Below are 27,683 nucleotides of genomic sequence, written 5' to 3' on the forward strand. Positions count from 1 at the left end.
CCCTGATTGACCGGCACCTCACTCAGGAATCATAAGGCACCCCTTGTCATTAGTCTCCCTCGTGTTCTCCAGCACAATCCTCAAAGGGAGCTAAGTCGGAGGCAGCCCACAGTCGGTGCTCACAGAGACTGATAGCCATGCTACTCACGGAAGCGGGAGGGAGCTCCTGGTCAGCGCTCTCAGCTAGCCTCCATATTCCCCTCCCCAAGAAGTTCTCAGGGCATTTCCCCAATGGTAGTGTTTTTGCTGTAGGTTATTGTTGTTTCTTAGTAAGTATGAATTCACATTGTCTCACCTTTGCTGACCGCGTGGATTCTATTCCAGTGCACACTTCAAGAATTGATTTCTAATTTGTGCCTCATACATACGCATCGCCATTCTCCTGGTTATCTAATGTACTCTGGGCGACCCTACATAATGGATAAGGCCTGCTGACCATTAGGTCAGGATTTCCTGATTCCACCTATGATCTAGTTTATAGCACACCAAGACCACTATTTCTCTAAAGTTTTGGATTTTGACAACATGTGACAATTTAGTCAGTTCTTCAGTTCTCATACCCTTGTAGAAGCAGTAAATAATATACAGCTTCAGAAAAACATATTTTCTTGTGTGGTTCTCTGTCCCGTCTTAAGTATCTAAGCCTGTTAGCACCTATTAATAGTGACATTGCTTACCAACCGTTTATATTTTAAATACTAACTTCAGGAATCTAATTTATTAGATGCACTTTAGAGCTCAGAAATGCTTACATTCTGCTCATAATATTTCTCTAAACATCTATCTTGTTAAATTCCTCTCTCCAGAGACCCATGTTAAGAATGGTGACATTTATACTCACATGTTTTTTTCATTGTTCTATATAACATCAAAAAAGTTCATTTCAGGAAAATTTAAATATTTCAAAAACAAAATAAAGTTTTGCAGCCAAAAATCTGAACTTTTTACAATCAGGAGATGTATTATGAAATTCAAAATTTTCATTTAGTAGTTTTTTAATAATTTTTAAGGTCAAACCAACATGTGTTTCACAACTTTCAAAGTCATAGGCCACTTCTTTAGAGCAAACAGTGCAAATTATCATAAACGTGGCAATATTCTTTCTTTTCAATAACTTCAGCTTAAATGTTTCAGTTCCTGAAAAATCAGCAGGGATGACCAACTCTTAAAAAAGAAGTTTGTACTGAATATCAATTTTTGTAAGCAGCGTGGTAACCGCCTTTCTCGGAAACACGCCTCTTCCCTGTTCTCATATTGCTAAATGTGCTCAATGTGTTCAACATAATTCATCACCACACTCATATTTGTTCCCTTCAGTTTTCTGTACATGTCAATCTATTCTTTACATAGTTTGCGTGGGGAAAAAAGTCTTCTCATTCAGGTTTTTCTGCTACGTATTTGCCAAGAACATATCGACCATTACCCTCTCCTTGCTGAGCCAAATTATAGACTGAAATGTTAAAAGCTACTACCTGTCCGTCAATTAATCTGTTACTATGCTTTATTTTGGCCTTGCAAATGATCTCTCTACCTTTCTACGCATAAGTTATTTTGAAACATTCTTATATGTATTCACATAGACACTAGGCAACCTCTCACAAATCCTCAATGAACATTGCTAGAGACCTGCTATCGCAGCTTAAATGCCCAGGCCTGATCTCGACAACTCAAAAGAAGCCCACAAGCCCCACCCCTCAACTAGAAATGTAAACTGAGCCAACCTATACCTACAGTGACAGCAGCTTCTAGGTCCTCATGTCAATGGATGCAACACTAAAAGGAATCTTAACAACTAAAAGCATGAAGCCTCTACCATTACATACCTGGACATCTCAACTCGTAAAGCTATTGCTCATTTAGAATGATTTTATCTTCTCATGTGCTGCCAAATTGGATCTGTGTTTGTTGTCAAAATGCTATTTGCTCTCTAAACCGGTCATCAGTGGCTCAGAAAAAGTCATTTAAATGTAGAGAGTAGTCAACTTGGCTCCGTTAAAATTAATTTGGATTTTCTGCCAATGAGCCCATGTATTAGTGATTTTCCATAATAGTTGTTTAATCCATTTATTACAGTGTTCCTCGTTTGTTTGATTTTTCATCCGCGATGAAACTGTATCATTTATTGTATGAATTGGAACCTCACTGTTAGGTCTTTGGAGTGGAATTTTTTTAAATTAATGTGCCACCATGATCAAGAATACAGAAGCTAATGCATTTTGCATTATGCCTCCTAGGAGGGGCACTTGACAACTCGTTTACAGTTCACCCTAAATGGGAGCTTACAGGTGCTAATTCTTCTAAATGGTGTTGTAAGCCTGTGGCCATTTCATCCATTCATAGGAGGAAACCTGCCCAGATAAACCTGACAGATTTGGACTATCTGATCAATGCTGAGGGTCAATTTGTTGCTATAAATTTATTGTGGAATTTCTATCTGACAAATGGAATGTTATCACACAGACAACCTTACTATATGTTGGAATTTTTGTATGAGGAAATCTATTGGGAGCATAATATTACACTATGGTTACACCAGCAAACGTTGATACAGACTTGAAAGTTTGCAGATATTCACAAACACTATACAGCTTGATTCATACCTGGATGATGCTTATAGATTAGCTCATGTTGGTCATAGGAGAAAATGCATTTTGGGGTGACAATGGGAAAGTAACACCCTACTTTTATGGTGAAGAGAAAAGAGTTTATTTGCATATGTATTTTTATGTCCAGTTCTGCCTGTGGTAATGTTTACCTGAAATCTGTCTGGGGAAACGGTTTTCCATGTGAGTACTTCCAAGAAAGGTGCTAAGTCAACTGCACGCTCCTGGAATTGTTTGGGCATGCATAAGAATGTAAAATATTATTCCAAACATATGAGTGAGCCTATATTGTAACTATCTGGTCACTCGCTGATGGTTTTACAAATGGGCCCAAGGTAAGCAACAGCTTGCATATGCTGTGCAATGAAGATGAGCATTAGAGTGGTCATTGAAACAGTAGTGATTGACAACATGACAACACCTGCAACAAAGGCCACACACTCATGTCTGTGAGTTAGGGAAGTTAACAACAGCATAGTTGTTCATGATAGGAGACCTAGGGCTAGATGTAGGTAATTGCAAATTACCGATTCGAAAATACCGAATTTTACCGATTCGGTATTTTCGAATCGATAATTGCAATGTAGATACAAATTCGGTAAAAATTACTGAATCATTAAGATTCGGCAATTGCCATTCATTTCTATGGGCCTGGAGGCCCATTAGAATGAATGTCAATTACCGAATCGGTAAATACAGATTCGGTAAAATAGGGAAAAAGACAAGGGTGGCAGGGTGTCAATTTGACACCCTGTTGGACCCCTGATTAGTGCTGGTGTGCACATGTGGCACACACACATGCCCTAAGGACATGTATGTCTGTCACATGGCACAGGTGTAAAGGCACATATTTGCATTTACATAAGAATTTGTTATTTACCACCAACTAATAGTTGGTGGTAAATAACGAATCCTTTGAGCCCAGAAGCACTGTTTGAAGTACTTCCTATATTTCATTTACAGATTTGGTAAATACCGAATCAGTAAATGATGATTCGGTAAATACCGAATCGGTAAATAGCGATTTGTTATTTACCGAATCGGTAAAATAGCCTCCTACATAGGAAAAGGATTTTACCGGTCGGTAACGGCCGATTTCGGCCGTTACCGACCGGTAAAAGCCTACCTACATCTGGCCCCTAATTCCTACATGAATGATTTTGGTTTCAACCCCTTATATTGGTTACCCTTGTAAGTGCCAGTCTCCATGACTTTGGGACATTCAAGGGTACTCACAGTGTTCCATCTAAATCTTGCTGATAGTCAGGCAGAGCTCAATTTAATTGTCTCTCTGTCCTGACAGGGATGTGTACATATTTGGAGACTACTTTGACTCATTGGCTTAGTCCCTTCATTCATTACCAAACATTTGAGATACAATGCATTATGCTGTCAGACCCATTTCAGTGAAGTGGTCACTCCTTTTTAAGCTACCCTACTTATATATAATGTTCTTTCAGTATTTTCCATTCTGAATCCCTTGACCTAGACAATGTAGAGGCAATTGGCAAATCTCTCTGCCCTAAACAATTACACAACAAATTCATGTCCTCACAGCGCAATGAAAAGACATAGCCACAAAACAGGGTTTATAACCAGAACATAACACCAGTACCACATAAAAATCTGATGTAAGCTCAAGTTTTCTGCGGTAAATCCAGAAGCATACAGAAAGTCATTGGGCAGTCAAAAATCTAAATAAGCCCACACCAATGATGGAACAAACTCTACTAAACACAATATCCTCACATATTAGGACGTAATGATTTTAAAACGTCCAACCCACCCTATGGAAGGTAGTCTACTGGCCTTCTGATGATACAGGGACAGAATAGGAATCTACTCAAGTCAGTGGACTGTTGAACAAAGGGGATTCCTACAGTGATCTTGAAGAATAGAGAACTAAAACATAAACATACTGCAAGGGCCAGTAACCCTAAACACAGGGCAGGGTTCTATGTAATGCTACACATATCTTGTTCAAACAGGAAGAGGAGTTCCCCCACAACCCTTTACCCTCTGTTTTTAGGTCACATATTGGGGACATTCAGAAAGTTGACCTAGGTGTACAGTCCACTTGTTGCTTATTGTTGGCTTTGTGGTTTGTAAGTAATATTTTCTGGCTTTTTATTTGCTGGTTTAATTTACTTTAGGTTGTCCATCTCGAGTTCGTCCCTCCTATTGCCCAAACCTTGTTTACTGTATTCTTCCATGAATTTGCCTTCTGTAAACAGGCCTTTTAACCTTGTTCTTATCTTGTCACATTTGCTGTGCATTTAAAGACAGAGGTCAAATGACTGGCTTTGTCTTCTAGGGAGCTTGGTGTTTATTTTTCTTTCCCTGACTTCAAAGTGCGAGGATTTATGTGACAATCATGCTGGCTAGTCGGGGACTGCTTGAGGAAGGCTGTACAGATGTAATTTTTTTTCAAGCTTTCAAGCGCACAACACAATTTAAATGTCTGTAAATGAACTGTACTGCCAATCAAATCAATACATTGTGTGATGACATTTCCGTGCAATACAGTTTGTGCGCTGTATACTTTTAGCAGTAAAACTATATGTGGGTGCACTTCTAATGGTCATTTCAATTGAAGATGTGCTGTCTGAAATGGCAATATGCTACTATACTATGCATACCCTACTTTACCCCCATTCTAATCTACTCTGCACCACTCCATTCCACTGCACTCCACACTGCACCACTCCAGTCTATGCCTCTCTACTCTGCCCCACTCCACTCTATGCCAATTCACTCTAGCCCATGGGTAAACACATACTTTCTCTCGGGGGTAAAATGTACAGTATGGTTTGTGGCCAAGTGCCGCATCGGTGGGGGCGGGGTCAGTGGGGGAGGATGGGGGGCAGGGCTAGAGCAAAACAAACTGACCATGAGGTTTAACACAGGCTTCTGCAGCGGACACCTTCGTCCACTGAGTCACCAGACCCGGCATACACACATCATTCTCTCTCTCTCTCGCTCTCTCTCTCTTTCCCTCCCTCTCTCTCTGTCTCCCTCTCTCTCCCTCCCTCCCTCTCTCTCTCTCTGTCTCCCTCTCCCTCTGTCTCACTCAGTCTCACTCAGTCTGTCTCTCTCAGTTTCCCTCTCTCTGTCTCCCTCACTCTCCCTCCCTCCCTCTCTCTCCCTCTGTCTCCCTTCCTCTCTCTCCCTCTGTCTCCCTCCCTCTCTCTCCCTCTCTCTCCCTCCCTCTCTCTCCCTCTCTCTCCCTCTGTCTCCCTCTCTGTCTCCGTCTGTCTCCCTCTGTCTTTCTACCTCCCTCTGTCTACCTCTATCTATCTCGCTCCCTCTGTCACCCTCTTCCCTCTGTCTGTCTCCCTCCCTCTGTCTGGCTCCCTCCCTCTGTCTCCCACTGTCTCCCTCCCTCTCTCTCTCTCTGTCTCCCTCTCTCTCTGTCTCCCTCTGTCTTCCACGTCTGCCTCTCTCTATCTGCCTCCCTCTGTCTATCTCCCTCTCCCTCCCACTGTCTCTCTCTCTGTCTCCCTGTCTCCCTCTCTCTATCTCCCTCTCTCTGTCTCCCTCTCTCTGTCTCCCTCTCAATGTATCCCTCTCTCTGTCTCCCTCACTCTGTCTCCCTCTCTCTCTGTCTCCCTCTCGCTGTCTCCCTCTTTCTTTGTCTCCCTCTCTCTTTGTCTCCCTCTCTCTTTGTCTCCCTCTGTCGGCCTCCCTCTCTCTCTCTGTCTCCCTCTCTCTCTGTCTCCCTCTCTTGCTGTCTCCCTCTCTCTGTCTCCCTCCCTCTCTCCATCTGTCTCCCTTTGTCTGTCTCCCTCCCCGGACTCCCTCCATCTGTCTCGCCCCCCTCTCTGTCTCCCTCCCTCTGACTCCTCTCTCTCTCTGTCTCCCTCCCTCTGTCTGCATCTCTCTCTCTGTCTCCTCCCTCTGTCTGCCTCTCTCTCTCCATCCGTCTCCCTTTCTCTGACTCCCTCTCTCTCTGTCTCCCTCTCTCTGTCTCCCTCTCTCTGTCTCCCTCTCTCTGTCTCCCTCTCTCTCTGTCTCCCTCTCTCTCTGTCTCCCTCTCTCTGTCTCCCTCTCTCTCTGTCGCCCTCCTCCCTCTGTCTCCCTCCCTCTGTCTGTCTCCCTCCCTCTGTCTCCCTCCCTCTGTCTCCTCCATCTGTCTCCCTCCCTCTGTCTGTCTCCCTCTCTCTGTCTGTCTCCCTCTCTCTCTGTCTCCCTCTCTCTCTGTCTCCCTCTCTCTCTGACTCCCTCTCTCTCTGTCTCCCTCTCTCTGTCTCCCTCTCTCTGTCTCCCTCTCTGTCTCCCTCTCTCTCTATGTCTCCCTCTCTCTATGTCTCCCTCTCTCTATGTCTCCCTCTCTCTGTCTCCCTCTCTCTCTGTCTCCCTCTCTCTCTGTCTCCCTCTCTCTCTGTCTCCCTCCCTCCCTCTGTCTCCCTCCCTCTGTCTGCTTCCCTTCCCTCTGTCTGTCTCCCTCTCCCTCCCTCTGCCTCCCTCTGTCTCCCTCTCTCTCTGTCACCCCCTCTCTCTGTCACCCTCTCACCCCCTCTCTCTGTGTTTCCCTCCCTCCCTCCCTCTCTCTCCCTCCCTCTCTCTCTCCCTTCCTCTGTCTCCCTACCCGGACTCCCTCCCTGTCTGTCTACCTCCCTGTCTGTCTCACTCCCTGTTTGTCTCCCTCTCTCTATGTCTACCTCTCTCTCTGTCTCCCTCCCTCTGTCTCCCTCCCTCTGTCTCCCTCCTTCTGCCTCCCTCCCTCTGTCTGCTTCCCTTCCCTCTGTCTGTCTCCCTCTGCCTCCCTCTCCCTCTGTCTCCCTCTCTCTCTCTCTGTCTCCCTCTCTCTGTCTCCATCTATTTCTCTCGCTCTGTCTCCCTCCCTCCCTCTGTCTGTCTCCCTCTGTCTGTCTCCATCTATCTGTTTCCCTCCATCTGTCTGTCTCCCTCCCTCTGTCGCCCCCCTCCCTCTGTCTCCGTACCTCTGTCTCCGTCCCTCTGGCTCCGTCCCTCTGTCTCCCTCCCTCTTTCTATGTGTCTCCCTCTGTCTCCCTCCCTCTGTCTCCCTCCCTCTGTCTATCATCCTCTGTCACCTCACCACAGCTTCCCGGGCAGACACACGCCACACCCTAGTACTTGCCAGGTCTTTAAAAGATCATTTACTTGTTAATGAGGCTTTGTTGTGAATCGCCCAGCCCCCATAGAGCAGAGTGTCTTGGAGTCCACGCTGCTGCGGCGGTGTTTGCTGACACTCTTTACATTTTAAAAAAAAAACACAGGTACAATGTCTGCAAGGTCCTTGGGCCGCCGAAGAAGGCTTGCCGGGCCGCTGGCAGCCCGTACTATGAGTACCCGTGCTCTAGCCCATATTACTCTACTATGCACGACTGCACTTTGCACCACTCTGCACAACTCCACTGTATGCCATCCCACTCTGCAAAACTGGACTCTCACTGCACTCTACGCCAATGCACTCTACACCACTTTATTCAAAACCAATGCACTCTACGCCAATCTACTCTACACCAAATCACTCTATGCCACTATACTCTACATCACTGCATTCTATGCCACTCTGTTCTACTCTGCATCACTGCACTCAGTGCCACTCCCTGCAACACTATACTCTACCCTGCACAACTCAACTCCACTTCACTTTACTCTGAAACAATCTACTCTATGCCACTGCACTCGTTGCCACTATCCTGTATGCTACTCTATGCCACTGCACTATACATCAATCTTCGCCACTCCACTCTTTGCCACTGCACTCTATGCTGTGCCGCTCTATGCCACTGCACTCTACACTACGCCACTCTACTCTACACCACTGCACTCTATGCCAATTTACTCTACATCACTTTACTCAAAACAAATGCACACTATTCCACTGTACCTATTCCAACTACTTTGCACCACTGCACTTTACACCACTGTACTCTACAACATTCTACTTATTGAAACTTCACTCTACGTCACAGCACTCTACACCACTCCATTCAACTCTGCACCACTGTACTCTGTCACTGCACTGTACACCACTCCACTCTGCACCACTTTACACTTATGCATTCTACGACCCTGCTCTCTGACACTCTACTCTGCCTGACTGCACTCTATACCACTGCACTCTACCCTAATCTACTGCACTCTATGCCACTGCACCACTCTATTCATGACAATGCACTGTAGACCACTCTACTCTGCATCACTCCACTCTTATTCCACTACACCATACCCTGCATCACTTCGCTCTATGCCACTTCACTCTGTCACTCTATTCTGCAACATTGCTCTCTCCGCCACTGAGCTCGACACCACTGTACTTTGCATCACTCCATTCTACACCACTGTACTTTACTCCAATCCACTCTAAGCCACTCTGCACCATTGCACTCTGTGACACTCCACTCTATGCCTCTTCACTCTACCCTGAAACAATCTACTCTGTGCCACAGCAGTCTTCGCCACTCTATTACACTCTGCACCCATCCACTCTACGCCACTCCACACTACACCACTTAATTTTATACCGTGGCACTATATGCCACTGCACTCTACATCACTGCTTTCTACACCACTTTACTCAAAATGAATACACTATACCCCACTGCACTCTATACCAGTCCACTCTGTACCACTGCACTGTACACCACAATACTCTATGACACTGCACTCTATGCCACTCTACACCATGTCACTTTACTCTGTACCACTCTGCTACTGCACTCTATACCAATGTACTCCACAACACTCTATTCTGCAGCACTGCACTCTCTGCCACTGAATGCAATGCCACTCTACTCTGTGCCACTGTACTCTACTCTGCACCACTCTATGCCTCTCTACTGCACTCTACACCAATGCACCTCCACAACACTTTAATCTATTGTGCACCACTGCACTCTATGACACTGCACTGTACACCACTCCACTCTGCAACACTGCGCTCTATGTCACTACTCTATACCACTCCAATCTACCCCGCACCACTCCACTCTACACCTCTTCACTCTATTCTGAAGCAATTTACTCTACTCCACTGCACTCTATGCCACTGTACTATACACCACCTACTGCACTCTGCACTACTCTACACCACTGGATTCAATACTGTGCCACAGTACTCTACACCACTCTATGTCACTGTGATCTGTTCTGCATCACTGTATTCTACCCTGCACCACTCCACTCTACTCTGAAACAACCTACTCTGTGCTACTACACTCTATGCCACTCTGCCTCACTCTGTGCCACTGCAGTCTACGCTATGTACTGTATTCTAAACCATTCCACTATATGCCAATGCACTCTATACCACCTTACTCAAAACCAGTGCACCCTATGGCACTGCATCTAAGCCAACTACTTTGTACCATTGCACTTTACGCCACTAAATTCTACAACATTCTACTGTACTCCACTCTACACTACATCACTACACCACTGCACTCTACATCACTGCACTCTACGCCACTCTATTCTACACTGCACCACTGTATTCTGCCTCACTGCTTTCTGCACCACTCTCCGAAACTGCAATCTATCCTGCACTACTCCCATCTATGCCACTTCACTCCACGCCACTCTACTCTGTGCCACTCTACTGTGCACTACTCCACTCAATTCCATTGCAAACTACTCTGCACAGCTGTACTCTGTGCCACTGCACTCTACACTACTCTTTGCCACTGCTCTCTACAACAATACACTCTACACCGCTTTAACCAAAACCAATGCACTGTAAGACACTGAAGTCTACGCCAATCTACTCTGCACCACTGTACTGTAAACTCTGCTCCACTGACATTCTACTCCATTCTATACCACTCCACTTTACAGCACTCTACTCTGTCATTCTACAACACTACTCCACTCTGACGCTTTACCCAACTCCCTCTATACTACTTTACTCCACTCTGTTCTATGACACAGTACTCAACTCCACTCTATGCCACTGCACTCTGTGCCAGTTCACTCCACTGTACGCCACTCTTCAACATTTTACTCCACTATACGCAACATCCTCCACTCCCTTCTGCTCTACACCACTCCACGGCACCCTATGCCACTCCACGACACTCTACTCAATTTTGACACTGTGTTCCACTCAACTCTGCACCCTTCCACTCTACGACTCTCTAGTTCCTCCACAACACTGTACGCTACTCCATGACACTCCACTTCACTCTTCTCCATGTCACTCAACTCCACTATACACCACTCCATGCCACTCCACTCTACCCCACTTTACTACATTCCACTCCACGCCACTCTTCCTTATCCTCCTAACTTTTAGCTCTGCTCAACAGCAGCTACTCTGGTGTGCAGCATTTATAAAACATATTGGCAAAGCAAATAGCTCATGCATACTCTAGACCTATTGCCTTGATAATGATTGTTTCTATTGTTGCTCTTCATTTAAGCGAATTCTCACGGCATCTACTTCCAACCTCTTCTCCTGGTCCTTTTCCTTCTGTTTTGTCCTCCTAGTCTGTATGTGGCTTGTTTGTGCTGTGGTGGGCCAGGTTTGTGGCTGTGCAGGGGCTGGTATTTTAAATATCTCTTAAATGACTTGTGGGCAGTATTAAGCAGAACTGTGCAGGCTGTGGATCATGTTATCTCATTGGATGGAGATAGGATGAATCAATTGCACTTTGTGTGTAGTAGAGCAGGTAAGTGCCAATATTTTTTCATTTGATAGGGAAGGAACATAATGAATTTCACTGATAAATTTCTCAAATGTTACCACATGCATAGCCCAGAGCAAGCAAAATTACCTGTTGTTTCCCGCCTCTCAGACACCACCCAGACAGCATGTCTTAAATGGTTCAAACAAGCTTGATTTACAAACATATCCATTTATTGCATTTTACTACTCAGTTGATATATTTTGGACACTTTTATTTATGTCCCAATCTTACCCTGTCCGTATTGAATTTGTTAAGTGAATTAATAGGATTAGGTTAATCTGCTTCCGCATTAGGATCGCAGGATAATTCTAAACAAACGTAAGAGCCTTCTGACCCGGAAGAGGTGGCTCCATGTCACTATGGTGAACCAGAAGGCCTTCTTGGTTTAAATGAACATGATATAATGAATTCAAGGTCAGACGACTGGAGTTTTCATTTTGATGGAAATACATTTGGACCAGTATTTTACTGAAATAAATGCTTTAAAAGCACGTTCAGGTTTATAGCTTCTGTCTTTCTGTGTTTCTCAGCAAACAAACATGTTTATTTGCAGCAGCAAGGTATCTACCAGATGTCTGATCCACAGGTGATGCTCGTACCAGAAGAATTGTTAAGGGAAACAACACTTTTATTAGTCTTTCTGTAGTAATCCAATTTAAATACCAATCACATTGTAGAGACAGCACACCCCATAAATTGTTATATTGTATCCATATACAAGCTGGCACAACAGAGAATGGCATATTCATATAAAGAAATCTTATACGTTTTTAGTTCATAAATTTGTCTGAAATATTTTAATTTATTATTCATGCATTTTTAAAGATCATATTTGTGTGTATTTAAGTACATGCTGGAGAAGTACTATCTCCTCAAAGGGTAGCACTACACAAGTCTGGTGGATAGAGGGAGGAACTAATGTTGAATAAAGTAGTTCAGTTCAAACACGGCCGGGGAATGAAAACAACCCTGGCAAAAATGCTCCAATCAATCCCACTCCCTTCATCTCCCCATTCAATCTCTCTTTTCATTCACCTATTTTTAACTATCTTCTCCTCTCTCTGTTTTTCCTCTCTGATTGCTATCTCTCTACCTTCTCCTGGAACTCCATCTTGAGCCTAGGACCCTAGAGTGACCCATAGGGCAAGTTTGCTGGCCTCCACATCTGAGCCTCAGGAGCATAACAAGGTCCCCAACAGCTTCTAGGCCCGCCTTTAGCGACTTCCTAACCCCCAAGAGGTGTCCCTTAGGTCCTGGCCCTTTGTGAGGCTCTTGAGCTCTCAAATTCAAGCTTTTTGTCTCTTTGCAACCTTGAACGGGCCTGTTCACACCTAACCATGCTGCTCGCACCAAAAATCAGAGCGAGCTGCCGCAAACCGGTCCCTTCACAAAGCAGCTTCATCCCCCGGGGACCCCCAACACGAAGCTCCAGACTGCCCATTTGCATTGCCTGGCCTGACCTTTGTGCCATGCCACCTGCCACATGTGACGCTCTCCTTGCTCCCGCCGACCCTTTCCAACTCAAATGGGACTCTTGGCACAAAACTTGAGAAGGCAGACCTTCAGCAGGACTAATCTAGGACGGTTTCCAACCTGCGGCCTGAACTTTTGACTTTGACCCGGGCCCGGGCAACCAGATAGCCACAGTTGGTGCTTTATGTTTTTAGGTGCAATTTTTTGCAGATTATTCTTTAAAAATTCAAAACTCTATTTCTACTGATTGTATTTTTGACGTTTTGGTCTTGTTTTATTTATTAAATTATGCTCTTCTTTTCTAACCTGATTTGGGATCTATTGTGTGGTATTTTCCCTGTTTTACTGTTTGAAGTGTTGCACAAATACTTTACACATTGCCTCTAAGTTAATCCTTACTGCTCCATAACACGTGACTACAGGGTTTAGCACAGGTTAATTTGAGGTTTTTATGCCTTACCCTCGCTAGCATAATGGTTGCTGCTTGACCAGAGCCCACACTCCAGTCAACCAATAACCCAGTTTCAAATAAGCACACTTTTTAGTTGTCCATTAACAAAGATAAATAATTATCATCATAGCTGGCAACCGTGTTAGTGGTAGATTGCAAAAAAGCTAGCTAGGAAGTTCACAAGAGTAGAAATAACTTTTTACTTGTGGTTTATATTTAAAGAAAGCTTTTCTAAAACAAACTTGGCAAAACTAAATCTTAAAAGTAGTACAGAGGGTAACAAATGGATTATTTAAAGTTGTTGTATTATTGGTGACACAATACAATAACACCAAATATTTTATAACAAAGATAAAGTGCACGTGGTATTATGCAGTTGATGGAGGTTGGGCCATGATTGAGAGGATTAGTACTCCGGAGGTTGCTAAGCTCTGAGGTGAGTTCTTTAAGTGCGATTTGGCATCATGAAGGGAACATTCAGTTCAAAGTTTATTGGGGATTCTGCTGCATTGGCAGAGAGTAAGCTGTTCTGAATTTGGATTGAGTACAGGGTAGCTTAAGAATGGAAAAACGATAAAGGATAGCTGTGTGCATAGTTTATGAGGGGATGTAACTTGAACTGAGAGAGGTGATGTGCCATGTACAGCTATGTTGATAAGGTTGAGAGATATGTCAATTGGTGTGTCCAGTAGATATCCAGAGGATTTGTGGGCACTGAAGAAAGTAGGTTTATTTCCTCTCAGATTGAAGAGTGCAAGGGTGACAAAGTTGAGATAACTTCAAGGAAGAGAAGGTGAAATATGGGTTCTTGTCTTAGAGAATATTGAAGTATCCTAGTTCTGCTAAACCTTTGCAGTTAGGAGCAGGGTTAATCAGTTGATCAATGAATGCTTGACATCTGGGAAAGAACTGGAGATTTCGGGTGATGTTCTCACTCCTGGAAAATGATCATTAAAACTCTACTGGCCTTGCCTTACCTGCCAATTACGTTTGTGCTTGCTTTGGGTAAACATTTATTGCTAAACAACTCTCAACATTGTTAGATTCTAATTTTCTTGCCAAACAACAAGTGGGATTTCACACGTAATCCTTCTACCTCTACCTCTTGGCCCCAGATAAAATTTGAGATATTAGTAGAAATGATATGGTGACAGTGATCCTTTCAGATCTTTTTGCCTCCTTTGACGCAGTTGACCTTTGACTGCAGATTCCCAATCTTTATTAATTTGATAATAGGGGCAGTTTAAGTCATTCTTAAAGTGGAACTCCAAGTGTCTTTTGCTCCCACCCTTCTGATCTGATAAGGCAACCATCCAGGTGGTGTCTCACAGGGTTCTTCACTACCCCCAATTCAGTTTAATATCGATGTCCATCATTTTGTCAAATTTCATACAACTTATAGTTGGAGGGCTCCACCCCACACTCTTAATATTAAGTATATTGTTAGCTTGGACAACAGGATTCTTGGATTTGCACAGGAACTTTGGGGCCCTCTGGTGACTGAGCCAACTTTTTTTAGCTCAATGCTGAAAATACCGAACTGCTCAACCTGAGTAGCAATCCTCACTCTTGGGATTCTCTCCTTTGGGAGTGTTGATTGATCTGCAAACTTCAATAAAGCCAGAGATCAATACTTTGAACTCCCCCTGCTTTCATGTTATACATTATTGTAGAATTTTGTAATAGTCTATATTTATGTTTGCCGGCCCACCATATAGAAAACTTGCAGCCTGGGCAGAACTTTGTGGTGTCAGTTACCTTGAATCCCCTCGAATGTGACAATGTCGAAAAATGCTTATGAGATGTGCTTTATCTCATACTGGAGAAAAGAGTATATTTTAAATCGTTCTGCATAGATAGAAGGATTTACAAAGGGTAAGAAAAATCATAACATTTGACAGTTTTGCAACCATACACCATTGCCTATTTTTTGTATTTGTAAAATCAGTTTCTGTTACGTGTGTAATAAGTAAGGAGGGCTGGCATTAAGGGTCATTCATTTCTCCCCTTGGTTCCAAAACTGTTGTATACCATTTTACAGTAACTCAGAAAACTGGAAAATCATGTAGTTTTCCAACAACTCTGAAAACATTTTGTATTTTGCTGATTTGTGAGGTTCCTCCATGTCTTCGTCTCCAGCATTTCTCAGCTCTACGAAGGCTTTTTGTATTTATGTCCTTTACAAATGACATACATAAGGAGGCACATAAATAAATACATAAAACCTGTGAATATCAGCTGAACGGTGAGGGGCATAGTGTTTCGATGCTAGTATCAAAAGGGATCAGGATGCTCTAAAGTTGATAGTTTCTGTCTTTGGACAGATAAACATTCCACTCACAAGTAAAAGAATGGTGCTTTGTAAATATTTTCATTCTTTCTTATATAAAACATAAAAAGGATAAAGTAATTTATGTATCTTAAAAAGACCTCAAACATCTGCATATCATCAAATCCCCAATTTAAAAAACCTTTATTGTTAACAACAACAACCTATAGATAATAACTTCATTTAGAAGAATACAAAAATATGTATTGCCATTAAAAACACAGTAAATTAGAAATGCCAAAATTCTTCTAACTACACGCAATCTCAAACCTAAAAATGAACATATTTCATATATTCCAAGTAACATGTTATGTTATACAGATTTGCAGAGTGCACTATTACCCGTCCGGGTATCCTGCACTGAGGGGACTACTCAAAAAGCTAGGTCTTCAGCTTCTTGTGGACTTCGAGAAGTGAGGAGGAGGCGCTTATGTATATAGGCAGGAGTGATGTAGGAGAAGTCTCGATCATCAGATCTAGTTTTCAATTTGCATTGGAGTTGTGCAAGTAAGAGTATAAATGAGCAGAGGTGCCAGGAAAGTTTGTGAACGCAGATGTGATTGTTGAGGTGTGCTGGACCAGTGTTATGCAGAGCTATGAAAGTGCTGTTGAAGAGTTTGAATTGTGCCCGTTTGTGAATGGGGAGCCAGTGGTGTATCTTCAAGTGTGGTGTGATGTGAGAGTGGCATGGGGCATTGAGAGTAGTTCTGGCTGCCGAGTTCTGAATAGTTTACAGCCTTCTGGTGAGTTTTTTGTTGACCCTGGCATAGAGGTGTTCCATTAGTCCAGCTGGCTTGTTACCAGGGCATGCGTGACAGTTTCTGGGTGCTGATTGTTAATCATTTGAAAATCTTCCTCAGCATCTTTAGGGTATGTAAGCATGAGGCGCTGATGACATTGACTTGTGTGATTATGCTGTCGATGAGCCCAAGGTTCTTGGTGTGGGTGGTGGGGGTAGGTCATTACTCTGTTGGCCACCAGGTGGAGTCCCAAGGTGATGTGCTCCTCCCAAAGATCATGATTTTAGTCTTGTTGGTGTTCAGCTTTAGACAGTTATAACAATAATAATAATCCACATTTGTAAAGCGCACAATCACCTGTAAGGGTCTCTAGGTGCTGCGGGCCGTCGGAAAGATTAAGCAAGCGGTTGCCCGAAGTCACATGGTGCTGGGCTAATCTGCCGCCGGTCCTGGGGATCAAACCGTTGGTCTTCATACAGCCGGCGATTTCAGTTATGCACTCATTGAACTTGATCCGGGCACTTGGCATTTTGTCCATAAGCGAGAGAATTAGTTGTGTGCCATCAGTGGAGGAGAGGAAATTGATACTGTGAGCATGGATAATGCTGGCTGAAGGGAACATGTATGAGTTGAAGATAGTGAGGAAGGGGCAGATCCATCGGAGTGCTTGTCTTTGGGCTCTGAAGTCATGCAGGCATTGGATGAGAATGGAGTGGGATACTGTGCCAAATGATGCAGAGAGGTCCTGGAGGATCAGTGCTGCCATGTCTCATCTGTCCAGAGTCATGCAGATGTCATCCATGGCAGCGATGAGGGCAATTTCCATGCTATGGTTGGTTCTGAAACCAGACTGAGTGGTGTCAAGTAGTTGGTGGTCGTTGAGGTAACCGGTGAGGTTGTTGATGATTTTCAATAATACCTTTGCTGTGAATGATAGACGGGAGATCGGTCTGTAGTTGGCGAGCATTGAAGTGTCCGCGGGCGGTTTCAGCAATGAGAGGACAGTTGCATGTTTCCAAGCATCCTGAAAGATTGTGGAAGAAGTGGAGGCATCCAGAATGAGTGTGAGAATGGTGCTGATGGTTTGCAGTCCTCTGGAGTTGGTGCAGTGGGGGACAGGGTTCTGATGGGGCTCCTGAGTTGTTAGATTTCATGTTGGCAGCAGTTTCTTCTGAGGTGATAATGGGCAAAGTGAATAGCAATGGTTCTTTGGATAAGATCAAGAGGCATTTTGTGGGGTCTGTTGGGTTTGATTGTGGGCTGAAGTTGCTGTAAATGGCAGTGATTTTGTTGCTAAAGAATTGAGAGAGATTGTTACAAAGATCCTGCAAGGGGCTGATCGAGTTGGAGGCGGTAAATGGTGAGGTGAAATCCTTCACAACTGCAAAGATTTGTTTGCTTCTGTTTTTGCTGGCATCGATGCAGTCTGCCAGAGTGTCACATTTGGTGGTCTGGTTCATTTGTTGGTAGCCTCTTAGGGCAGATTTAAACATGCTCCTGTCTGCAATGCCCTGGCTCATTCTCCATTTGCGCTCCACTTATTTGCAGTGGTGTTTAAGCAATCTAAGTTCCTCCATGTACCAACTAGCCTGCGGTCTGGATCTTGTTGTGTTGCTGAGTTTGAGTGGAGACAGGGAGTCGTCGTAGGAGATGATCTAATTAATGAACTTCTTGATGGCTTTGAGGAGGCTATTGCTGTATTACAGTCAGTGGTTGTTGAGAGTGGTGTTCCAGTCTTTGTCAGTGGTGATCCAGTTTTGGTAGACTGTTATGGTGGTGTGTGTGCGTTGTACCAGGATGGGGATGCTGAACTTGAAAAGGGCATAGTCTGTCCAAGAGACTGGTGTAGGCTCATCGACTTGGTTGTTGCTGAAGTTGGCAAAAATAGGTTCAAGGATGTGTCTAGCAATATGGGAAGTTCCTTTTAGTCGTTGGATGAGGCCCAGGCTTTCAAGGTCTTCAATAAGTGCTCCTGAGTTGGGGTCAGAGTGGTCTTCCTGATGAAAGTTTAGGTGCCTAAGTAAGATGAAATTGCTAGCATTGAGGGTGAGTATTGTTAAAAAAACGTGATGGTGTTGGTGCAGGGTTCAGCCAGGTTTCCTTGAGGAAAAGCAGGGCTGAGACATTGTCATGCAGCAGGTCTTAGATCTCTGTGGCGTGTTTGGTGAGTAAGCGGGTGTTGGGGAGTAGGCATCCAAGTGTGGAGTATTGTGTTGGTGGTTGCAGGAGTGTGTATGAGGCAGTGGGGAGTTGGGTAATATTTGTGCAATGAGTGTTGGGTGTGGGTGAAAAGCATGAAAACTTACAGGAAGTACAGGCGAATATTCCCCCAGTGTTGTGTGGTAGGGCGAGGCAGTAGTGTGTGGAGCAGAGGTTGAGGGCATGGAGGGTCACAGCATGGTAGCGGCAGCCGGCTGGAGGACCGGGGTTCTTAGCTCAGTCCAGGTGCAGACGGTCTTGCCTTCAGCATGTTCGTGGCTTGCCTGTTGGGTGTCCACGCTATAGCAGCCATTAAGTAGGTCCTTGGAGGGGAGGGGGGAGGGGATGGGAGTAGAGTGTTATACCTTCCTGTGAACATGGATGATGGGCTATCCAGTGATGTCACTTTCCGTACAGATGGATGATGGATAATCCAGTTTTCACTTCCTGTGCAGCTGGATTATGGAAATGACTCCTCTTGCATGGCTTCTTCTTTTAAAAATTACATAAATACATTCTAATGGCTAAGTAATTCATGGCACAACTAATAATTTGATAACCATGGTAACAGTGTAGTATATCAGAAGATAACAGTAAAATTCTTTACAGTATTTCTCAAACAGTTATGTCAAGATGACAGTTTGTTGATCCTACAGTACTGTACAATCACAAGCTGCATGTGCATGTTATGCATCAGTGGCATTTTGTCTTGCACATATAAAATGAAGTCTTCTTCAGGTTCACACAAATATTCTTTCTCCAACGACGCAAAATAGTGACTTTGTTAGAATTTAATTTTCAGACTTAAATAGGCAAGGCAAAAACGAAAATAATAGGTATTTAAAAAAAGAAAGCAATTTTCAATCTACAATGAACAAACACCAGCTGATAATTTATGGATAACTAATTTTCGGACGGTTGTCAAAATTGGAGGAGCCAAGGGAAAACATAAGGCTTTACCATCCATAAAATATATTGAGCTAATTGAGAGAGTGAACTTGAGCTCAATATTCGTTCTTCAGTACATAACGTAATCTGATTAAATGCAAAGTCCAGTCATTCATTAAAAGCAGCATACGGTTGTATGGATGTGAATGAATCAATTCACATTACATAAATATAGAAGACCTCTCTGTAACTCTGTACCCACCACTAGGGCAGTGGTTCTCCTGGGATCCCTGGTGGTCCACCAAAATTACTCAGGAAGTCCACAACTGAGTAGAAAATTAAATAATATTAACAAATTAATCGAGTGTTTATAAATAAAGAAGCAAAAATGAACAATTTTTAAATGTTCTGTAAATGGGAAGGTATTTGAAATTGGAGGCAACAAATTAAATTAGTATCCTTAGATTCATTTGTAGGAGCAGTGCAAGTGCATCAAATGGACTATAGTATGGACGATAAGTGACCTCAATTGAATTTAGAAAAGCTCCAATTTTCCTATTAAATTTAAAATGTTGATTTTTTATACTTGTATGCAAATTAAATAAAATGTTTCATTATTTGTGTATTTGTTTATTGAAGGCTTGTTTCTGTATTATTTGTGTATTATTTTGTGTTTCTTATCATCAAAAATACTTAGGTCGGCGAGTCCCTTGCTTTCAGTAATGACTGAGTAGGGGTCCCCGTGTTCCAATTATGATTCAGTGAGGGTCCCCGGGATCCAGTAATGATTAAGTGGAGCTCCACAGAAGTCAAAATGTTAAGAACCACTGCACTCGGGCATTACAATAAAGGTGATATGTAACACATTATGATAAATTAAATATTTGTTTCATGAGACACCTTGTTTATTTTGTTTACAAAATTTGGAAGCAGGGAAAACAGTGCAAGTTTTAGTTGTTAAATTCTAAAAGAAATGCTGATATTGCAAAGCCTTTCCATTAGAACCCCCCCAAATAGAGTTGGAGAAATACATTCTAATAGGAGGAGAGGGAAAGAAACACCTGATTTTTAATCCAGAAAAAAATCAACGAATTTGTTATTTTTAATTTGACAACACAAGACATCCAAAATATACCATGTCTCAATTAATTATAAGGGGGAACACAAATCTATAACGACAAAAACAATTTAATCCCCATTGTAACCATGCAGCTGGGCTGGAGAAAACTTAAATGAGCATGTGTGTTTTAGTCGGCCTGAGATGTCCGGCCAAACACACATGTGCACTAAGGGAGTGGAGTACACGTAGCACTCTCCCTTCCATGCCTAGCCATCACCCCTCCCTACAGCGCTGGCTAAGAGTCGTCAAATGAAAAATAAAACTATGCAAGAACATAGTTTTATTTTTCATTTGCTGGCACTGAGCCAGGCAGTTGGGTGGCGCTCCTCTGCCATTTCGGAGGAGCAGCCACTAGCTAAATGCAAGAATGACCTTTGACAAGCTGGACTCTCATAGCCAACTCAACTAATCCCTCCACATCTGCAGTCGGACTTTAAAAATCATTGTGCTATAAAGGAAATACTGAAAAATGTAGCCTAGAAAGGATCACTCCTAGTGTTCACTAGCTAATCGTCCAGGAGGACAACAATCCCACACCAATTACGGAGAAACAGCCGGGCCTACCCTGAAGAGTACTGCCAGTAGCGGCTGCCACGGGGCAGTAGAGTTGGGGCTGGGAGGGAAGGGGTTAAAAATATATATAAATAAATACAAGGAAAAAATTTAACTTACCTGCCGGCAGCTGCTTCTCCTCCGCCCTCTTCTTCTTCCGTCCATCAGGAAGCACCCAGGCTTCCAGACTCCCTTAGCCAATTACGACGCTGCTGATAGCAGCGCCGTGATTGGTCTGAGCACCATAGTTTGGTGCTCAGATGGGGACACGGTTGCCTGGGCATTTTGTCCACCAAGACTGTGCAACACAGCCATGTGGAGAACATGCCAAGGGCGCATGACGGTTTTGCCGGGACAAAAGGGCCGGCCAAACTGGCATGCCACTTAGAGAGTGCCCCAACCACTCCTCTCCCTGCTCTGTGGGCAGTCCAGCCTCTCCCGCCCCTGTAGAGGAGAACAGAAAAATAAAATGATAATAATATGCTGTTGTTATCATTTTTCCTGTGGGATGACACTCTTCTGCCTTAGCAGAGGAGCCACCCCTTGTTACTGGAGCAGTATATGAAGGACAAGGTTCTTACTACAGTAAGCAAGCAATATAGAGGCTGTGGGAGGTTAAAGATATCACAGCATGGTTTCAATCTGACAAGGCAGCCAGGCATGAGGCCTCTGAGGCTGGCATGCTTCAGTAAGCCAGGCATGGCCTAACACGGGTAGTCCTGCGATCGGCGGCCTGGCGTGGGAGGACTCAGCATAGCTGAACAGGCCCAAAGCGTTCAAGGAATGAAAAAGGTAAAGCACGTTAGCCAGGGAGGACTCTCAGAACTCCTCATGTGGGCTTCAGAATATTTGAGAGCAACAGTGCTCAACATACACTGTAGGAACCCTTAACAACATATGAACAAACAAACTTCCATTTCTGAGGCATTATCATTCAAATAAAAAAGTAATTAAGACTCATAAACCGAATGCACATCCCTCATTTGTTTTTTAAACTAAACGAGTGTGCTAGAAAGATAAAAGGGCTGGCCTATATGCAGGTGCACTCGCTTACAATACAAACTTCATCTGGATGCTTCTGGTAATAACGGGACAGCAACAGTCAGAATGGCAGGCTAAGCATGAGAGCCTTAAATATACTGTGGGAGCTATTTATGATGCTGAACAGCTACAGCTAACCAAAGAATGAGCAAAGGAAAATTCACCTTCTAAACAATACATTAAGTACCGCAAAATGTGCTCAATTTAATACAGATAAACGTGCTCCACCATTGCTCACAGAGAAGAAAATGCTATGTGAGAGGCTTGGGGTGGTGTCAACCAGTGACTGTTAAGAGGTGCACCTAAGAAAACAGGACAACAAGCATCCAGCTGAAAACAATGCTGAGCATTTGCCAAGACGGGGAGGACTGACCATTATCTGGCAAAATTCTCTTTTGAGTCCAAGGGAACAGGACGGTCAATAGACAGCGAGTAACCTGCAAGAAGATAATGAGATGACAGCCAACGGTGCTGCAAGTGAAAAAGGAGTGAGAGATATAATTAAGGAACTAAGTGGTAGTCTGAGAAGTGTACTTGGCCAAGTAGGCCTGATGACTACTAGAATACACTGCCTGTCGGAATGCTTAAATAAGGAGGCATGGCTGAAAGAAGAATCTCAGATTTAGAAAACAACTGCATCGCTTTCGCTGATAAACTCTTAGGAAAAGAGAAAATGCTGGAGTCCATCAGAACGAAAAAAGAAGCCCTAGAAGTGACGAACGAATAAACAATCTACAACTTATCAGCATCCCAAAATCAAGAGCATTGGAAACATGGAATCATAATACGATCACTGACCCTTTTTGGAAGGGAGAGCTTTTCCCAGGTCCTCATTGTAGAAAGAGCTCACTGGTCATTCTCCCCAAGACTGGTGCTGACATACTTATAATTGTGAGAAAATTCAACATATGAGTTAGAGATACAATATTGAGACTAGCACATAAAAATGGAATCTTCAGTTCTAATGCTCCTCAATATCCTTTTACATCGACTTTAAAAATAACGGTACAGGAAGTGACCTCAAATCTTTGCCTTAGTAAAGGAGAAACTACAGGGAATGGGTCTCACACACGCAATGGTCTACCCAGCAAGATTAAAGATTGTTTGGGACGACAAAGCAAAAATCTTAGCAGATCTACACACTCCCAACTAATTCTTAAAAAAAATATTGAAGAACAATCTCAAACAGCGAACCAATCCCTGAGCAGAGCCACTTTGGACAATGTAAATGACCGTTAAGATTAAAGCTGCTTTGACCTTTAAAAATAGATATATACTATTGATAAAAAAGTGTTTGGAATTGAACTATGATATACAGCGTCGGGATCCCATGTGAGAGAACTATGATTAAAGAAAGAAAGAAATAAACATAAGGTATTTACAGTGTCACAAAAATGATCTGGACCTGGTGGGTTAGTTTCAAGACTGTGTTGGGGAGTGAATAAGGCTTGGCAAAACTATAAAAATACCACCAGCCTCATCTATGGATTTAAAGTAATGTAAATCATGAGATTAGCAGCAAAATCTATGTAAGGTAACAACAGAGAGTGAATTATGATGCAATTAGAAATGAAATAGAAAGGAAGTCAGTCGATAGCAGAAGGAAAAACCCTATGCCAAGAGGCGGCGACTCCCCCCGGTATGAGCAGAGATCGAGGTGATGACACCCTGATCCCTAAGCATTGTATTGCACACTTACACTTAAGCATATTGGTGGATGGGGACTTTAATACTGCATGCTTGGGTAGCTCGTGTCAACAGGAGGTAGGTGAGAACCATAATTGTGTGACTAAAAGGACAGAAGAGTAGGGGCATTGTAACAAAAAAGAAAGGGATAGATGTTACACACATGGACAGCAACCTTTAGGCACAAAACCCAGAACTCCAGAACAAATGAGTAACAAACAGAATTGGCTAAACCTTAGACTGTTAGCTTGAGACTTGGAAGGCATGAATGATGCTCTCAAGGTAAGAGGGGTTGGTACGTACCTACAGAGGCACAAAATAGATACAGCAATATTGCCAGGGACACACCTGTCACCCACACATGAGAAATTGAGAACAAACAGACTGGGGGAGCACCTGTCACTTTGACTCATAGGTAGTCTTCTGGGTGAGGAGAGGCACAATACTGTGAGTGGTACAAACAATTGCGGCTCCTGAGGGGAGATATTTACCTATACAAGTGCTGATAGAGGACAGAACATCACATTAAGAAATATATCTGCCCAATCCTAGATTACCTAAATTCTGCAAAAAACGTACATCTCTTTTGCACTTAATAATATTGGGTGGAGTCTTAAGTGTCATACTTAATCAAGGATTAGACAGATCAGGAATAGCACCAAGAGGTTTACTGCTTCAGCTAAAATAGTACAACACACAATGGAAGCAGAGTGTCTGGTAGATGTGTGGAAGTTACTGCACTGGACTGAGAATGAATTCAAATCTTGCTCGTCAGTTCATGGGGTGTATTCAAAAACTGACTATTAGCTTGCTTCTTGCGACATATGTATCCTCAATAGTAATTGTAGACACCTCATGCAGACAATTTCGGATCATGCCCTGGTGCTGCTGGAACTTGTATTGCCTGCTCAGACGTATTGTGCCAGACTGTGGCATTTTACATCAGAGGGTCTAAAGGACACAGTCTTTAGAGAAGAGATAAGAACTGAGATTAAGTAATTTTTGTAGATTAACATAGGCTCACTGAATAGAGCAGGGGTGGGATGGAAGCCGTAGAAACCTACATCAGAGGAATTTGCAGTCAAAGCAGTATTAGCCAGACATATTGAAATCATGCTAGAGGAGACTTAGTTGTTTGAGAAGGAATTATAAGAGCTGAAGCACAGACAATCAAATACTGACGTTAATGCAATGCTAGAGTCAAGTCAGGTTAGTTGTAGGAGCTCTGTGAAGAGGCACTGAGAGGTTACATTTAAATACACAGTGGCTAGACAATACGAATAAGGGGAGGGACCACAGTTACTGAATACCTTGATAGAGCAACAATAGCATGGTTGTAAATCTAGGATAGAAAATTGCTAGGAGAAGAAATAACAAAGAGGAAATAGTACAATGAGTTAAAGTTGTGCTGGGTGAGGGGCACCAGAAATTGATGCGCCAAAGATCGCATTTTGTAAAGTTTATATAGGTATCTTGGACCCATGCTTACTAGATATGGAAACAAAAACACTAGTGCTTTATGAAAATAGGTGAACAGAATACTTTAGCATTCTGTGTTCTTTCTGTGTAAAAACGCAGAGGGGAATATGTGATGTATTAGTTGATATTTAGACACTTGAAATCACAGTATTTGACCTTTGACGCTACACGGTAGCACCTGGTTGTGAGTGACAGGTGTTTGTTTGTAACTTTGAAAGTTACATAGTGAGGTATCTTTGGAAAAGTAATTTTCCATACTCACAAGTCTACTGGTCTGATTATGTGACAGGTCACAAGATTTGACCTGTAAATAAACATTTTATGACAGTATCAGGGTCTTCATTCTGTTACCCTTGGATCAAGTTCAACAACTGCAATATTCTTGGAAACAACATGATACATACTTTCTCTGCCCTTGTTCAAATTGGTGGAGTTCGTGCCCTATTGCTATCAATGTACTTTTCTGACTCTTCGACACCATCACTCTTACTAATGTACCTCCCTCTCGCTATAAATTTGATTTTCTTTCGATGTCTAAGGGCTAGATGTAGGTGGCTAAATACCGGTTGGTAAAGACGAAATTCAGTAAATTTCAGCATTACCGACCGGTATTTAGCCATGTGAGATGTAGGTATTACTGAAGGCCATCGGTAATAACGAATCAGCCAACACCGAAACGCCAAAATACCAAATCGGTAAATAAGAAATCGGTAAAAATTCGGTAATGCGATGTACCAAAAATCGGCAATACCAAATTTGTGCAAAATTGGTATTTAAGAATCGGTAATTACCACTGACCCAGAGCAGGTGGTAATCAGGTGCAGTGCAATAAAACAGCCCCAAAATGCAACAGTGTGAACACAATGGCTTCCCTCTATGTCATAGCAAGGCAGCTACGTTTGCGAGCAGCAGGACTGAGGGTTTGGAGACTGGAAGAGCGTGTGTACAGACTACGTGTCACACTGTTCCAAATGACTGAGGCAGAAATACATGACAGGTACAGGCTACACCCACAAACCATCCTAGACCTGATATGGGACCTGCAACCATACCTGGAGCATCAGACATCAAGGGCGCATGCCATACCAACACGTGTAGGTGCTCTGTAGCCTGCACCTACTCGCTTCAGGAAGTTACCAAGGTATGATAGCTGCAGCAGGTGGTGTGTCACAGAGTTGCCTGTCTTGTTTCTTCAACTCCTTTTTGGACGACATGATGCAGAGAATGCATCACTACATATGCTTCCCCAGCAGACAGGCGGAGCTGCAGAAGACAAAGCTGGATTTCTACCAAAAGGCACAGTTCCCACATGTAATAGGCTGCATCGATGGGACCCACATACCAATCTGCTCACCTGCAGCTACAGAATACATATAGCGCAACCGCAAATCCACTCACTCCATCAACATGCAGGTGATATGTGATGCAGACTACATCATTACTGGCATTGTGGCCAAATTCCCAGGGAGTACCCATGACTCCTACATATTCAGGAACAGTGGGATCTATACACGTCTGGCTGCTGGTGAATTCAGAGAAGGATACCTTCTAGGTAAATCAATGTGACTCACCCTGATGTATACCTTGGAAGAATGTACTGGTGACCCAAATTAATGGCAATTTCTTTCCCATGTAGGTGACAGTGCATATGCCGTCCAGTCATTCATCCTAACTCCATACATCAACCCATCCACCCCAAGTGAGAGGCGATACAATGTGGCACATAAAAGCACGCGCAACGTTGTGGAGCGCACCTTTGGACTACTAAAAAGCAGGTTCCGTTGCCTCCACAAAAGTGGAGGTGCCCATCAGTACCGCCCCATCATCTGCTGTAAAATAATAGCAACATGTGCAATGCTGCATAAACTTGCCACAAAGAAAGGAACAGCAGTGGAACTAACTGACTCTGAGGACAAGGGTGAGAACTATCCACAGCCAGAGCACAGCGCAGCAGGTGTGGCAGCAGCACCGGATGGGAGACACAGACGGGCTGAGATAACACGTAACTATTTCTGAGTGAGTAACATAGCCAGTTATTGAATTTGAGTGATGGTGTTTGTTGATCAGAGCACACCACCAAGATCAAAAGCTGTGTCCATACAAACATGGGTTACATCACCCATTTCAGTTCAACCATATCATGGCTGCCTCTGTTTCTTGCGCCCATGCGCCCATGCGCTGCACGGCAACGTTCCTTTGCCCCACTGTCTGCATTCCCAGTTTGTCCAGGGCCAGCGCTGTGGCGTTCGCTGCTCCTCCTGGTCTCTGTGGGAGAGGACGTGATGCTACTACGGCTAGTAGCCTCCTCACTTTCACCCCCATCAGCTGTAGTGGCCACCTTGTCTGTTTGCAGCACTTACAGTGCAGTGGTCACTGTGCCCAGCCCCCTAGCCACATCCCAACTACAGTGTGCCATCTCCTCCTGCATGACTATTGAGCGTCTTCACATAAGAGAGGTTGCAGTGGAC

At 43.5% G+C, this 27,683-nt stretch overlaps 1 protein-coding gene across 2 annotated transcripts in view; it reads left to right on the forward strand.

The window, feature by feature from the left end:
* DIAPH2 (diaphanous related formin 2) overlaps window positions 1–27,683 on the forward strand; it is a 4,230,744-nt gene that overhangs the window by 1,956,450 nt on the left and 2,246,611 nt on the right. The window lies entirely within an intron of this gene.

Source organism: Lissotriton helveticus, chromosome 4_1 (assembly GCF_964261635.1).
Source record: "Lissotriton helveticus chromosome 4_1, aLisHel1.1, whole genome shotgun sequence".
Taxonomy (NCBI): domain Eukaryota; kingdom Metazoa; phylum Chordata; class Amphibia; order Caudata; family Salamandridae; genus Lissotriton; species Lissotriton helveticus.